Source organism: Patagioenas fasciata, chromosome 1 (genome assembly GCF_037038585.1).
Source record: "Patagioenas fasciata isolate bPatFas1 chromosome 1, bPatFas1.hap1, whole genome shotgun sequence".
In the NCBI taxonomy this organism is placed as follows: Eukaryota; Metazoa; Chordata; class Aves; order Columbiformes; family Columbidae; genus Patagioenas; species Patagioenas fasciata.
The window spans coordinates 91,211,344-91,226,497 of record NC_092520.1 but is presented as its reverse complement, the minus strand read 5'-3'; the positions used below and the strand labels follow the sequence as shown (position 1 = coordinate 91,226,497).

Genomic DNA, 15,154 nt, shown 5'->3' with positions numbered 1-15,154 from the left:
ACATTTCAGCTTCTGTTTACTGTTTAAAACAGGTCTTTATGCTTGACGTGGTTACCTGAGTATACCTTCAAGTTTGGAATTTTTTTTTATGGAAAATTAAAAAGAACAGGAGATTCTTTTGGAGGAGGAAGTAAAGGACTGTGTAAACTTGTATAAATATTCAGAGTGACATGAAGATTTTGGACCCACTGGCAGTGTCCCTGTGAGCCCCTTACCCTTCCTCACTGGAGGATGGCAGGTGTCTCTGCTGATGTGTGGCCTCCAGGCTTTTTGCAGCAGGGGGTTGAGGCCGGCGGTGGGCAAAACTGCACATCTGCGCCAGTACTCAGAGAGCTGGAGTTCGTATTTTGACATAACATTAAGGAATGTGTGGAATAAGCAGAACATGGCTGTCCAGAAGCATGAGAAAACTGTGTTTACCTGTCACAGTTGGCTTTTGATTCGTGCTTCTGGGCAAGTGAGAAGAAAGAAATCAAGGCTTTTTCAGGAGCATGGCTTTGAGAGTAAAAACATTTGCAGGGCTGGGGATGCTGAAGCTGTGTCTTTGGTGAAAGGGGGCAGGATTATTTGGAAATAGAAGCTTTGTGGGGAGGGTCTACCTGCAGCCTCATTTGGGCCCATGTGGCTTCACAGCTAATGAAGAAGCCTCATGTTTCTGAGGACCTTACAGCTGTCCTCATTGGGATCTCCTTTTCCAGTGAAAGGTCTTTGGTAAGGCTGGCAGTGAACAGACTGTGGGGAAGGGCAAGGATCTGGGATGGGATGAGGCTGTAGGAGAGATAGAAACAGGGGTTGATCTCTCTGAATTGGATGTGTTGGCCAACACTGCAAGGGCTGGAGTCTTATCAGATGTGTGCCAGTTAGTCCTCCTGGAAAACAGGAGGCTGAGACACTTTATGCCTGCTGAAAACCTGGTCTCCATTGCTGAATAGTGTGGGCTGGCTCCCCAAAAGTGCCATGTGAAATGGGAACTGGGACCGCGCCATTGCACAAAGCATGGCTTAGCTTCCCCTGCCAGCACCAAGTAAATGGCAATGAAATAATTGACAAGCCGGAGTCTGGAATGATAAGGAAAACAGCTACAGCTTTATGTGAGCTCCTGGACCAAGGATCACGTATCCCCATGTGACTGTAAAGCAGCTGGGAGCTCTGGTTTCAGTCCCCACGGGAGCTTTCAGATGCAACTGCAGTATAAATGCAATGGGATCCATGAGCACTTCTCAGGAGGTGATTGCAGTGGATGGCGTCTCAGAAGAAAAATGTTTCCAGAGTACATGGCCCTTGTGTGTATAAAATGCAGATACAACAACTTGAAAACCTATAGGAAGTATGTCGGTGGGGTATGCTATTTTTGCATAATTCAGCAACACAGAACATCAGAGAAATATCTCTTCTGAAAGTAAGCAGTGAAGCGCTCTAACAAATGTTTGTTTGGTGCCGAGTACAAATGTGCAGAGGAAAAAAGGCTGATGTCTTTGGAGGTTAATTGCAGAAGCCCAGTAAAACCAGAGCTCCCAGACAGTGAGTGGTCAGGCAGGCAAAACTGCAAATAAACCTATTAAGGGAAAAAAAACCCAACATCCTCTATACTAAAATGTGCAGAGCTATAGAGATGACATGATAATACAAGGCTGAAGACAATATAGTGTGTGGTTGATGGAGAGTAGCAAAGAGCTACGAAGTTGCTATCCAGGGATGGCATCCTATTCCTCAGAGACCAGCTTTCCTTCTGGAGGTGCCAGTGAAGGCTGTTGTTAGCTCAAGTTTTGTGGGGGTTGCTTTTCACCTGTAGTGTTGTCTGGGGAGCCTTGTGCTCATGAGACAAGTACGTAACACTAACTTGGATGTACTGAGTGAGGTTCTGCAAGTAAACCTTCAGGTTCTTGATCTGCATTCAAGGCTTTGCTGAGTTCCTTGCCCCTCCTCTCCCCTACCAAAAACTTTACTTTCAAGTTGGTTTCAGTGTTAATTTTCTGAAGAGATGAAAGGAGGCTGCTTTTAGCAGGGAGTATAGTCTGATGGTTGAACTAAGAGATTAGGTTCTGCTACTGCTGACTTGCCCAAAGTTCAGGCCTGGTTGCTTGGTGTCTCAAGTGCCTCTGTAAAGGAAGGTGGCTCCTTACACATAGATTTAGAGGACTAAGGAACATTTACAAAGTTTTTCTGATATTTATTGAATATACTTCACATATTTCCCATGCATTTTACCTTACATTGTTTTAGCCTAGAGCTGTTGTCTACAATAGGAACAAAAAGTCTGAGGAATTGCCTTTGGCGTCAGTTTTGTGTTCAGCTGACCTCATTTCCAAGATGCAGACCTGCCTGCCAGCCCCTGTAAATACATGCACCCTTGCACTGGGATGGGGTCTTAGTCTGAGCTGTGGGGTTTCCCGGGGTCAGCGGGGTCAGATACTGCTTGCCACCAGAACCTGCTCCAACTTTGCCATGCTTATCACAAGTCCATGGGTCGATCATCTTATTTTTGAAATGGTTCCCCCGCCCACATTGCCTGAGATGGCTGGATCCCCCCATCCGGCTGGGATTTTCCCCCGCACAGGGGGTTTAGGAGAAGCACAGCTGGCCATCTTTAGCTTGCCTGTAATTTAGACAAGATTACAGGCAAGCCGCAGATAGCCAGCTTTTTAAGAGCAATCTTGAACCTGCTCATCAGAGTGTACATCTCATTTTAAACTTACTGAGGTCAGCCAGCTGTGGAGAGCTATTTCTGCACAGGAATCCCTTTAAAGTTTAATGCACTTCTTGCTCATTGAAGCCCAAAATGAGTCACTTAAGGGAGCGGCATCAGATTTTCAAAACCTCTGCCCACCTGTTGCTCCCACTGACTTTTCTGTAGCACGCTTTGGTCCTTGATAATTTAGAGAAAGAAGCAAAACACATCCAAGAGAGGACAGTTTTTGGCAGCGTGTAATACTGATGATGAAGGAATTAATGTTTAAAGCATTTTCAGCATGTATTTAAAGTTATGCTTTTATCAAATTATATTTAAAAATATGTTTTTGAATATGGGAAGGTAAAAGCTTTTAGAAGGTTCTATTCCTCTCGGAGCTACTGATTCATTTTCTAAATGGCAATAAAATTCCTTGCCTTGCTGCAATCTGCAGAGAGATGTTAGTCATGTCTTAATGTTACTCAGAATTTGGTACAGAAGGGAGAGACAGCAACTTCACGCCTTCCTGGCAGCACTTGTTTTTTCGCTACCCTCTTTGCACCAGAAGGTACCAAAACTTGTAGCTGTGAGTATTTTAGCCAAATTCTCCAGAGGTCTCAGAAATGAATACATCTGTGCGGAGGACTGTCCAGCCTCTCTGCTCAACAGCTTTCTCAAACTCCCACTCGAAGGGCTTTCAAAAGCCGTGAGGGTTGGCTGGGTCGGGCTGGTGGGTGGTCAGGGCTGGAGCTGCCCCACCGTTGCCTCTGTGATGCTGTGGGAGCTCCTGGAGCTCGCCAGGCTGCCAGCAGAGGTTTGGGCTCTAGGCAAATGAAAATAATGGGTGTTTTTTTTGCTAAAGCTGGACCAAGTTTCACGTTTGGAGTCTCTGCTAGTATAATTGACAGAGCAATAAGAGGTGTATCTTTGTCCGGCCTTTCTTTTTAAACCTAATGGGTCGGAGTGTCAAACTCATTTTCACCGGGGGACACGTCAGCCTTGCGGTGGCCTTCAAAGGGTCGAATGTAATTTTAGGACTGGATAAATGTTAACTAGTCCTACATTTATCCAGTCCTAAAATTACATTCGACCCTTTGAAGGCGACTGTGAGGTTGACGTGGCCCCTGGTGAAAATGAGTTTGACGCCCCTGTAATAGGTGAATGCTGGATGCTGGGGATTCATATTCCACCATGCCTGACCTACAATTTATTGCAATATTATCTCAGAGTAATTGAGTGGGTCCTACAAGTCTGTATATTGGACTAATTCTAGTTGTCTCTTATGGACTGGCATATGTTGTTTTTCATTTTAGACAGGCCTTTTATGTGAGGCAAAGTGACGTGTTTTTTGAGGCTCTGATGAAATTATGTGGTGTTGAGCATGGTCCCTTTAGTCTAACTAGATATTTGTTACTACCACGTCACCTGTTGAACACCTCATCTGTATAAATTAATTTATTCTGACTTTATTCCAGTGATATAGGAAAGTAATTTCTCTGTCTGTAAAAGGAGATTTGAGATGCGGGGAGATTTAAGATACGTGTCTGTGAATCTGTGGAATTAAGTTTGAGATTGGAGCCCTAATCTAGTACCTTTGCTATAAGATCCAGCCTTCACTTAAGCTTCACAACTGAATAAACTAATAAACCTGCTGAAAAGCCTGGGTGCTGCACATTGAAATTCTTGTCTTACAATCGAACAAAATCCTCGTGAATTTAAAAATTTAGAAAAAAGGAGTCTCAGCATTAAAGGCACATACCTTTCTTTGAAAAAACATCCCCTGTGCATCTGATCTGCCTGTTCGCCCAAGATCTTGTTGAATACGTGAAAATAAGCGACAGTGCTAAGTGTAGAGAAAACAACAGGAACATGAACATGCCCAATGTAAGTACTGCAGGTTATTTCATCAGGCTAATAACAGAAAATAGGTCTACCCGATGGGACAGAATTGTGTAACGCTGTTGAATTTATTCAGCAGTACAGAATGTGATCTGAAATTCTACCTGTTAGCATTAGCTGTTTCACTATAAATCATGGATTTGAAGACTTGGGCTTTCTGGTTGTTTCTGGCTGAATGTGATTATCTCAATAGCTACACTTGAAAGCCATTATTTTATTTTCATTATGACATTGTAATAGTGCTCAGAGGATTAAACGTAAATACATGTGAAAGGCTTGATCCCTGAGAGAGTGAGGCAAAATTGCGTGCCTGGGCCGGGTTATCATGATTTCATATAGAAATTGAGGGGTTTTTTTGACTGAATGACCATTTATGCTTCCAGCTTGTTGCAGACTGGTGCAGAGGTGTGCACTGGAGTAGCCACAGGATCCGGCTGGGGCAGCAGCCATGCGTGGAGCCCTCGGCCCTGAATGCAGAGGAGAAAAGGTAGCTAAGGGTATTGTCTTCTGTAATAGCAAAGTAAACTGGGCACTGAGTCACTGAGTGCCCGCAGCTGTCCCTACTGGTCCTCGATTGGACGTTACCACAGCAATGGCGAAATACGGCATTAAGCCTGTACGCCTGAGTTAAAAATCACAGCAGGGCACTTGGGAACGCCCATGGGGATGGTTTTAGCCACCGCACCCTAAGCAGCCCTGCTGTTGATGTTTATGATCCCTTGCTTATAGGTGAAAAGATCAAGACAATGCAATGAAATCACAAAATTTAAGAGTGAGGAGAAAGGAGAAAATTCTGTATTATTTGAATTTTGGATTAGTAAATTTTATATTCGTAGTATTTTGAACTTCACTTGAATGACGTGAAGAAGTTCTTTTAGATGTTCTTGATGCAGCTAACACTACGATGTTTTTCTTTGCAGCACAGTAATCCATAAAGCTGTACCAGGTTTCTCTTCCAAGTCCTGTGGGTAACTCTTTTAATTCAAAATGCAGTAAATGTAGGTGCTTTTTTTTAGCAAGAGAGCATTGAAATAGTCTAAATACAACTCTTTGTTAGTCCAATGCAAGGCCATTTTAATTTAAAATCAACAAATGTTTCAGCTGCATTTCCATAAGGATTATTAGTTTTTAATTATTTCTGCCATTTTCCCTGATTAAAAATTGAGTTATTACTCTTCTGACTCTAAATCTAAATCTGTTTATCACCTTGGCATATAGAATTGCTTCCTGGCTTCTTTCATGAAAGACACTATAATCTCCTTTGGAAAACTGGATGGCTTTTGCATCAATGTTTCTTCATCTAAATGTCTTTGGAAAATATTGGTAGAATTTTGAGGTTTCACTTAAGTGTGGTCTAACTCACAACACGTTAATGTATTTAAGCCTGATGCTGAAGCGTCAAGTCAGTTTGCGTGACATCAGTCACAACTTCCTGGTCAGTCTAGTCCAGGTTGTTGTGTCTGGTATCACGTCAGGCTGCTGGGATGTTTGAACACACAAGCTGGGGATGTCCCTCCCGTGCCCGGGGCTAGGCCGGTTTTAGTGTTTCAGATTGTCGCTTGCATAGCTCCAGGTAGGGCAAGAACAGTCCTTCTGAATTATATTCTTTCTGTAGGAATTTATCAACCTGTTGCACTAGGCACAGCAAAGGAATCAACAAAATTAACAACATTTTGCTTTTTAAATGTTGTGTTAGCGCTAAGAACTGCCTTCACTGTTGTTCGGTTTTGTTATTTAATGCTTACCTTAAATACAGGCTAAGTTAGAAAATATGTACAGTGGGACATCTTGTTTATCTGTTCACACCATGTGGCATTCTTCTGAAAATTTCCCTCCAATTCCATTAATGGATTAATTGGGCAAAATCACCCAGAGCAGACAAAAAGTCATTTTCTGTTTCATTTTGATGGATAGCATCTTAAACGATGTACACTGCAAGCAAACATCTAAGTAGTGTTCTTATGGGATCAACAATTCATAATTCAATTTAGTCCGAAGTCACTGCTGACAGGTTAAACTGAGAGCTGTCCTCATGTCTCCATTAATCTTCATCTGAAAGGTCCCTGGAAAAATGCTAGCCTGGGGATGACTTTGCTGCCGACAGGCATGCTAGCAATCGTTGCTTCGCATTGATCCGCGCTTCAGGCTGCTTACTAGAATTATGGGCTAATTCTGTCTGGAATTCTGCATAATTTTTTAATCTTGTTTCTTTTAATAACGTTACCTCTCAGGGTGATATCTGTAGTAATGACCTCAGTGTAGCACTGCGGGACAATATTCAGTCACGTGAGTGTTCATATAAAAACATCCCTTGAGTCCGGTGGGAGCCCACTTTCATTACAGCAGTGCTGAGCTTTGCTCAGGTCTCGTATTATAGCATCTAAATATCTTCCTTGTGAGTGGACAGCAGATTTCTGGGGGTGGGAAAGAAGATGGATTCTGGAAATCTTGCGTAAACAAATTACACTTGGCAAGTGGGATGCTGCTATGTTTTCCCTACTTGTTAAAAGTTCCAATGAAAAGGTCTCTTGATGATACAGAAATGTCCCAGAATATAGAATTAGTCAGAAAAAACTGGGAGCCAAAGCAGGCCCGTAACTTCTCTTTTCGAAGCACCATCCTGCCTATGTTTGCATTTTCTGCATCTTGCATGATGCTTTGACAGAGAAATGTCAGGATAAATTTCCTGAAGACAAAGGAGTGAATGATTAAAGTCTTCTCTCTTATTTCTGAAACTGGTTATGGGCCTCGTTTTTTTTTCCCTAAGCCTATTAGATTGGGCTTTAAAAAACAAAACCCAAGCCCCAAACAATATGGTAAAACCCAAAGCGCCGAAGCAGGTGTTGCTCACTTGTTAAGACAAGCATAGGACTTGTTTCCTTTTCAAAGTGCAGTTGGAAGTCAGGCTTTAAGGAGGAAGATCAAAATGGAACTATTGAGCATAAACTTATGAATTTGGCCCTGTGCCTTAAAATTACATATTTACGTGTGGTGGTGTAAGAAGAGCAGGTTATTAACCTGCGAGTGCATATAAATCCCTGCACAAAACCATCCTAGATGTCACAGAATAGCTACAGGAAACCTAGGGAAAAGGAACTTCTCTAGCACTAGAGTTTTCCCAGCCTTTTTGCTTGTTAGGAAGATTACCCGCAATCCCTTTCCTTTCCCCTCCCATTCCAGTATTACAGATCTCGTTACCTGTCTCATGGTCTGCGTTTTTCTCAGTGCTTCGTGCCTCCAGGTAAGCACCAGCTTTTGTGAATGACTCCGAGAGATGCACTTATATTACGCGGCAGAGAGCTGGCATGGCTTTCTGCCTGCAACTAAACTGGTCTGGAAATGATGATTTTTCCTCAGCAGCATACGCTCCTCCATGTTGCAGTTTGGTTTGAGCCATCCAGGTGGGTTTTTCTTGGTGATTCAGTAGATGCTAAAAAATGGTCGCAGAGTGTTATGTGCTGCTTCCTCTGAGCACCACAAGAGTTGTTTGACCAAAAGCCAGAACCCAGCAGCCTGGGATGCACTTGGATGCACGTTTGGCTGGAGCTTCCTGCGTCTCCTGCGTAAACAAACACTTTTAAAAATTTCACTTCCATGTTCAGATTTCACCGGGGTGTTTTTCCTCATCAGTATGGGAGCAATATGTTTGTGGAGTCAGGGGAAGTTGTTTACCTAGAAAAAAGAAAGCTTCCCTAGAAAAGAAAGTTTCCCTAGAAAAGTTCAAGGTGCCCATTGTGTTAAAATGTTTCGCAAGTCACATTGTGCTAGGAAAAGCACATAGCAGGGCAGACTCTGCAAGCTGGAGCGGAAAGGTACGCTGCAAAAGTGATTATACATTCCTTTCCATAGTTTGCTTGCTGTTTTTTTTTATTTTTAGGAGGCAGAGAATACGTTCAGGCATGTTAAAACCTGTGTGAGACACGATAATCGAGTGCCTCCCTCCTTTCCCACAGCTGGGTGTAGATAAGACGTGCCAAACCTCATGGCTGGCTTCTTTTGTTCTCAGCCCATTCCTGCGGGGGCTGCTGCATGCCCTCTGTTTTGGGGGGGGGGGGGGGGGGTGGTCGAGGGGGCAGTTTGGCTCTCCTCCTCAGCCTGTGACACACAAGCAGTGCTGGTACCCATGAGCAGTGCTTGGTGCCCATCCCTCTCCCCATCTGGAGGGTCAGTGCCCCCTCTCACCACGATGCTGGCTGTTGACCCCTAAATTTCTAAGCCAGCGGTACACAGGGCCCTTTCCCTGCCCCATTGTGCCATCCCAGGGAATGAAGTCTTCACCAAAACCCACCTTGTTCCCCCTGTTCCTCCATCTGGTGAAAGCAGTAAGACTTTTCAGGGTAAAGCAAAGCTCACAGTGAATAAGGATAGTAGAAACTGGCCTCAAACCACACTTCCAGCTGTCGCCGTAGTAGTTTATTTGTTTCATTTCAAAACTGTTGCAGACACAGCTGGTTTGAATTACTTCCCCTTTGCAAGCGGCTGTGCTGATAGGTGGTCAGGCTAAAAAATATACAGCACATTAATCGGTACAGTGGGGTTTTGAGTGATGCTTGGAGGAGTGTGGCTCTTGTTTTTAAGAATAACTTCCTCTTCAAATGCTTTTGTTTTCTTTAAAAGAGATTTACTGCCTGTGTACATAATGATTAATCTAATAATTAAACCTGAAATGGACTCTGAAGTTGGTGAATCTGTCTGAAACACTGTGAACAAAGAAGCCCCTCAGGTGTCTGTATCTTTTATAAATATAAGCCTCCAGAACAAACAAACTGACAGAAATCCCACAAAAATGTCATTAGTTAATGGACTTACTATTTGCTACACTCTACAAGATTACAGAAGTACCGGTAGCTAATTGCAACCTTGCATATGTCACCAAGAGGATGATATAGTGGATGCTACAGCCTGTGAGATGGCCTGAAAGAAGGGATGAGTTTTCTCCAGCCTGTGCTGTCTCCATTTGACTCTCAGAAGTTTAAAGCAATGAACACTTTTTGCAGAGGAACAAAAGAGTTGGGTTGCTTTTTGGATACCCTGCCTGAGTGTAGATGCTGTGGGAATTTCAGGCATTAAAAAAAAACCAACCCATATATATATATATAAAAGATGTTAACAGGGTGTTTTCAAAATGCCTATTGTGAGTTACCTTGTTTGTTTGTTTTATATGGGAAGGTGAGATGTGCTGCCCTGGGTCTGCTACCTGGGGCGATGCTGGGAGCCAGCAGCTGGGGAGAGTGGCAGCGCTGCCTGCCTCTGCCTTTGCTTCCTACTCCTCCTCCTCCATGCTGTGGCTGCGAGGTCTCCTGGGCCAGAGCAGAGAGAAGATGAGGAGGAGAGGAAGCCTTCCCCACAGCCAGACCCTCTTGGGGCAGCCCCTGGGAGAGGGGAGAGTGGAGCCAGCTTTAGAGGTACAGCCTGGCTGGTGAGGATTCTGTGGGCCAAAAGAAAGGATGTTAAAAATGACCGCTAAGGAAATAGTTTTTGGAAACACCAGAGAAATAACATCTTGTTTTTCTGAGATTGATTTTCTCTGTTTTTCGTTCCTTTATGCCTTTTCCTTTTTTGTGCGAAAGTGTGTGCACGAGGCAAAGAAGAATTTCCAGTTACAATTCAGAAATGGCAGAAGCCGGTCTAAGATTTTTGGTTTTGTGAGTGACTCTTCAAACCTCATTACTTCTTCGGGGACCTGATCCAAAGCTCATTGAATTAATTTTCTACTGATTTCGCTAAGGCTTTTGGGCCAGGCCCAAAACGAGGTGTTTAAGAGAGCTGCTGCTTTCCGCAGGCGGGAGGGTTGCTGGGTCGCTCGTGTGGCGGCTTGTTCCCAGTGAGACCGATATGCATAAGCTCAACAGCTTCCTTTTGAAGAAAAGGATGGTGTCAGCACTGTGGAGGGAGATGCTTTTTCTTCCCCTGACAGACCTGAGGCTTCTCCCCACCCTCAGCACAGCCAGAAGCTGGCAGCCTCGCAGGCAGGAAGCAATCGGCTGCAGCATCGCAAGAAGGAGAGTTGTTTGCATTGCTGTGTGTTGCAACAACTGGAGGCTGCTTGGAGCAGCCCAGGTTTTGTGCAACCACCGGAGAAAGGAGTGACTCCCCCTTCCTAGCAAGCTGAGAGCAGCCGGGCTGGTGGGGGAGTGAAGAAAGGCACCGTGTGTCTGAGAATGGGCATGGGAACGGGCTGCAGCAAGGCCAGATACAACACAGTGCTGGTGTGGTGCACCACCACAGCCTCCTTGCAGCAGTACAAAGCCTTCTTCATGGGGCTGTCGCTCACACCAGCAAAAGAGCACTTTTTGATGGAAGAGCTTATCCTTAGTTTGTTTCAGTTTGGGGAAAAAAAAAAAAAAGTGTTACTAGAAGTCATGTCACAGTTTTGCTCCTGTAACTGTATTGCAGTGGCCTCTGCAGGCATAATCAGAGGTTATGCTCCATCAGATTTCTGACTGACATACCTGTGCTGTCAAATATTTGTAACGTAGATCTGGCCTCAGTTTTGAGACTGTGCTTAGATTGCCGCCGCACTGCATGGAGCTGTCTTGCCTCCTTTAATGTACAGGGGATAACTTTTTGAGGAAGAGCTTGTATCAGTTAAAAACTGTAGATGATAAAGTGCAAAATACTGGCTTTTCCCCCCCCTCTTCCTCTGTTCATGTAGGTATGTTGATTCTGAAAAGTGACAGAAAAAAACCAAGTAAACAAGTGGAGGGAGGAACAGCATTTGAAATACTTTGTTTTCCCTCTTGGTTGACTTGAAGGGATGTGCAGCCCATCAATGCTGAAGGATGGGGTGATCTTTTAAGATGGGAAGACTGTTTCTGATGGCAAAACATCCAGAAGTTGCCAAAACATCTGTAGAGCAGGCCCTGTACTAGCAATCTGAGGGTGTCAATGGTAAAGACCTCTAAACCAGCAAAAACTGGTGCAGCACAGCAAAAACTGGTGCAGCACAGCAAAACCGTGGAGTCCTTGTTTTAGCTCACTTGTACTTGCTTTGCTTTTCTCTTTTGTGTCCTCTTTAAAAAGTCTTCTCTTTCAAAATTTCCTTTACAATGGCAGTAGTCTCTTTTTTGTCTTTGAGGTATATCCACTCACTTCAAGAAATAAGCTACTCTTTCTGCCCTAGGTCTGTAGGATCAGTGTGGAGATACAGTGAGGCTGTGGCTGCTGGTGGAGTAGAAAGCACGGGAGAGTCACCTCTCCTGGTGGCTTTGACATAGGAGGGAGAAAACATGGCTTTCAAGAGGACTAAAATTTGGGCTTCTTAATATTACTTTTAACACCCATTTGAGTAAAAATTACTTTATCTGGTAACACAGTGGGGGCTGTGTGCATACAGACAAGAACAGTTCTGAGAAATTATTGGGAAAGGGTGGTCTTTCTTGCAGCTTGGAGATTGCTCCATTTGTCGAGCAGATGCCATTCACGTGAATTCAGGAACTGTTGTGAGCTCAGGTGGGCTGAATAATTCACTTGTGTTGCAGACATAGGTGAATATGGTCAGTGTGTCCGCAAATACACTGTGTGTACTTTTACTGCAATTTTTATTTTCATTTGGGCTGGGAATGATGCCACAGAAAATATCAGTAGCTTTCTCAGCTACTAAAATCATCTACCACTCTTTAAATTTAAAGAGGAAACTGGTTATTTTTTTTAGGACTATTTTGGGGCACATACCAAAATGAAGCACTGAAATGATGGAATGTCACTTACTACACATGCTGTGTAGATTTACTGTGTCCTCATTTGATGGCATGTCTGATGTTTCACCAAACCGTCATTTTTGAAGAGGTACAGCTATTGTTTCATGAGAAGTCTGCATTTCTAATGTATGCTTGAGAATTCCTAAAAAATTCCCACTTAATACTTTAGCACCGTATAACATTTCATGTATGGGACTATACCCCGCAGTAACTGCTACAGGTAAGAAAAATATTCTTCTTATAAATAGTAAGGCAGAACATTTTATTAGAGACCTTCTTTTATGAAAAAGGCATTGAACCAGAGCTGACAGTAAGCAGTTTTCCACCACTGCTCTGGTTGTGCTTCAGTCAGGCAGCATCTGTAGCACACTCTCTAATAAATAGCTTTAACGGGTGGCTTTCCAGTAATGTTTCATTTCGGGCTAGGCAACCCATTTTTCTTTTCTGGTGAATGGTTTATTCACTGAAATGTGGTTTGTGAATCTGGGATGGCTTGGAGACTGTGGAGCCAGGTATAAGCTGCGGAGGGCGACAGGCAAGTGATACGGCGTCGTTGGAGCTCCCAGGCAGGATTAGGAAGGCACACGGCAGGATCTGTGATTCTGACCAATCGCTACAACTGTGGATTTGACTTAAACTCACTCAGAATTTTCAGCTGAAAACTTAACTTTCCAGATAGACTAATGAAATAGAGAAAGAGTGGCTTCCTCATCCCTGCACATGTGCATGCACCTGCATGCCACTTTCCATCATATACCCAAGAGGATATTACTTCCCCAAAACCAGGGAGGTCCAGATGAAAGTCTTCTGTCTGGTGAGCCAAAAATCTCCATTTTCCATCTCTCCTATGGGAGACACCTTCACAGGAGACTTTCTTGACTTACTACGTTATCTGATCTTCCTGGAAGAGTTGTCCTCAGTTTGTCTTGCAATTAGTTGCTTATGCTTTTTATATAATATTTAAATAATTAAGCACGAAGAGAAAGTGAGAGCATGGTGCTGGAAAATTCCCACCTAGGATCTGGAACACCTCTCCTTGCCCCTTCTCTGGCGATATTTTTTGAATTGTTTTCAAAAGAAGAAGAAAACTGAAGCTCTTCTTGGCAGTCTGCTCTGTAGGTTGTCAGGAGCTCAAAGGTACAAGACCCACAGCTGATCATCTGGCAGTGCTGGCTCTGCACTAATTACGGTTAATGTATGTGTGCCAGCAACAGCATTTTACCTTTATTGACCATAGTTTGCAAAGCCAGAGGAGAACTTGAACCAACTACCGTGCCTGCCACACTCTAGAGGATTAGTCCAGCAGCATCAATATGTTGTTTTTTTTCATATTGCTCAGGAACAGCTTGAGTTACACATCTTTTGAAAGTATGAACTCCTTTGATGCAACTGCAGCCCATGGATCCCACCAAGGCTGGTTAGTTCATGAAATCCAAGGCAGAACATCATTTCCTGAATAAGCTAACTGGGTCCACTGAGATATATATGGAATGTCCTGAGTTGGAAGGGACCCACAAGGATCATTGAGTCCAACTCCTGTCCCTGCGTATGACAACCCCACACTTCACACCATGTGTCTGAGGGCATTGTCAGTTGGTGGTCAAAGCCGCCTCTTTGCTACACTCTTGTGTCCCATTTGACTACACTTTTGTTATTCTAGAGGCAAAGTTTAATCTAAGAGAAATTACGGTGCAAAACTTGCATAGTCTTCAAGCCTTGACTATTAAAATGCATTTGGAGTGAGGGTCATCCTGGCTTGCTCCTACAGCTCCCAGGGCCAGCTCCAGTCAGACTGGGATGGTAGGGACCTGCCTGCTGCACGTCTCTCTCGTCCTGGGAGATCCCAGGCAGGTGCTGGGGGCTGCCTGCTTTTAGGCAGGTGTCTCTGCTCCAGTCGAAAACCAGAAAATGCTGCCTGACTTGAGGCCATTTGCAAAGGGGTAGAGGGAGCGGGAGGAAGGCACAGTCTATTTTAACCTTGCCATGCTTGTTTTGTCAGGATGAAATTACTACAGATACAACTATTTGAATTTATGATTTTTTTTAACCTACCCTTTTCTGCCTGTGATCATGAATCATGTCATTTTGCAGCCTCTTGTTTTGCCACATGAGACAGCCCTGTTACTTTTGCCTCTCAGAGTGAAGCCCTGTACTTCATTGTGTCTGCCTCGCTTTTCTTGAAGGTAGTCTGGCCTGTATTAACCTTTGCCATGGGTGACAAAGATTGCGCATGTTATTCCAGATGAGGTCAATGTCTTCTGTGGCATTCAATCCCTTTTGTGCTGGGCAAGTCTTGCTTTGTGCATCTTCTGATTACATTTGCTTTTTGTCATTTTTATCTCATCGGGAGCCTATGGTCCTTTGGGATCGATATGAGACAAAAGGTCTCTTCTGTATTGTGACTTTTTCTAGTTTTGTATCATCAGCACAAGTCACTGGTACATTTTTTTCTTTGCATGTCATCATTGAAAACATGAAAAACCTGGTCTCTTGAGCCAGATAATTCTCCTTTCAGCACAACCTCTTTGCAAAGCTTCTTATGCATATCATAATTCTTACGCCAGTTTACGTCATCTTCAGCTTAACTGGTAGTTTCCTGGAAAGACATCTTCTGCCCTTTCGTCCCCTGGAAAAGAGGTCATCTTGTTGCAGAAAGAGATCAGAGTAGTGTGCCACAATCTATACTGCATTTTATTTGTTTTCCTGTGTCGTTCCCTGTTCCTTCTCTCAGATGTGCTCTCCAGCCTTGCGTGCCATTAAGGCCAGACAGATGGCTCTGTCATTGCTGGGATCACTTATTCTTCAGTCCCAGGCAGGATCCTGATCCACAGATTTTAATATAAAAATTCTTGTCCATATCCCTGTGGTTGCTTGCGCCGCTTATCTC

The 15,154-nt window shown here is 43.8% G+C and overlaps 1 protein-coding gene across 15 annotated transcripts in view; it reads left to right on the top strand.

Moving 5' to 3' along the window:
* TIAM1 (TIAM Rac1 associated GEF 1) overlaps positions 1–15,154 on the top strand; it is a 196,467-nt gene that overhangs the window by 82,477 nt on the left and 98,836 nt on the right. For 2 of the 15 annotated variants that reach the window (XM_071810341.1, XM_071810334.1), the window contains one exon: positions 4,951–5,054. The exons of the other annotated variants lie outside the window; for them this stretch is intronic. The gene's annotated coding sequence lies outside the window, so the exon portion shown is untranslated. The remainder of the gene's footprint in view (positions 1–4,950; positions 5,055–15,154) is intronic. 15 annotated transcript variants of the gene reach the window in all.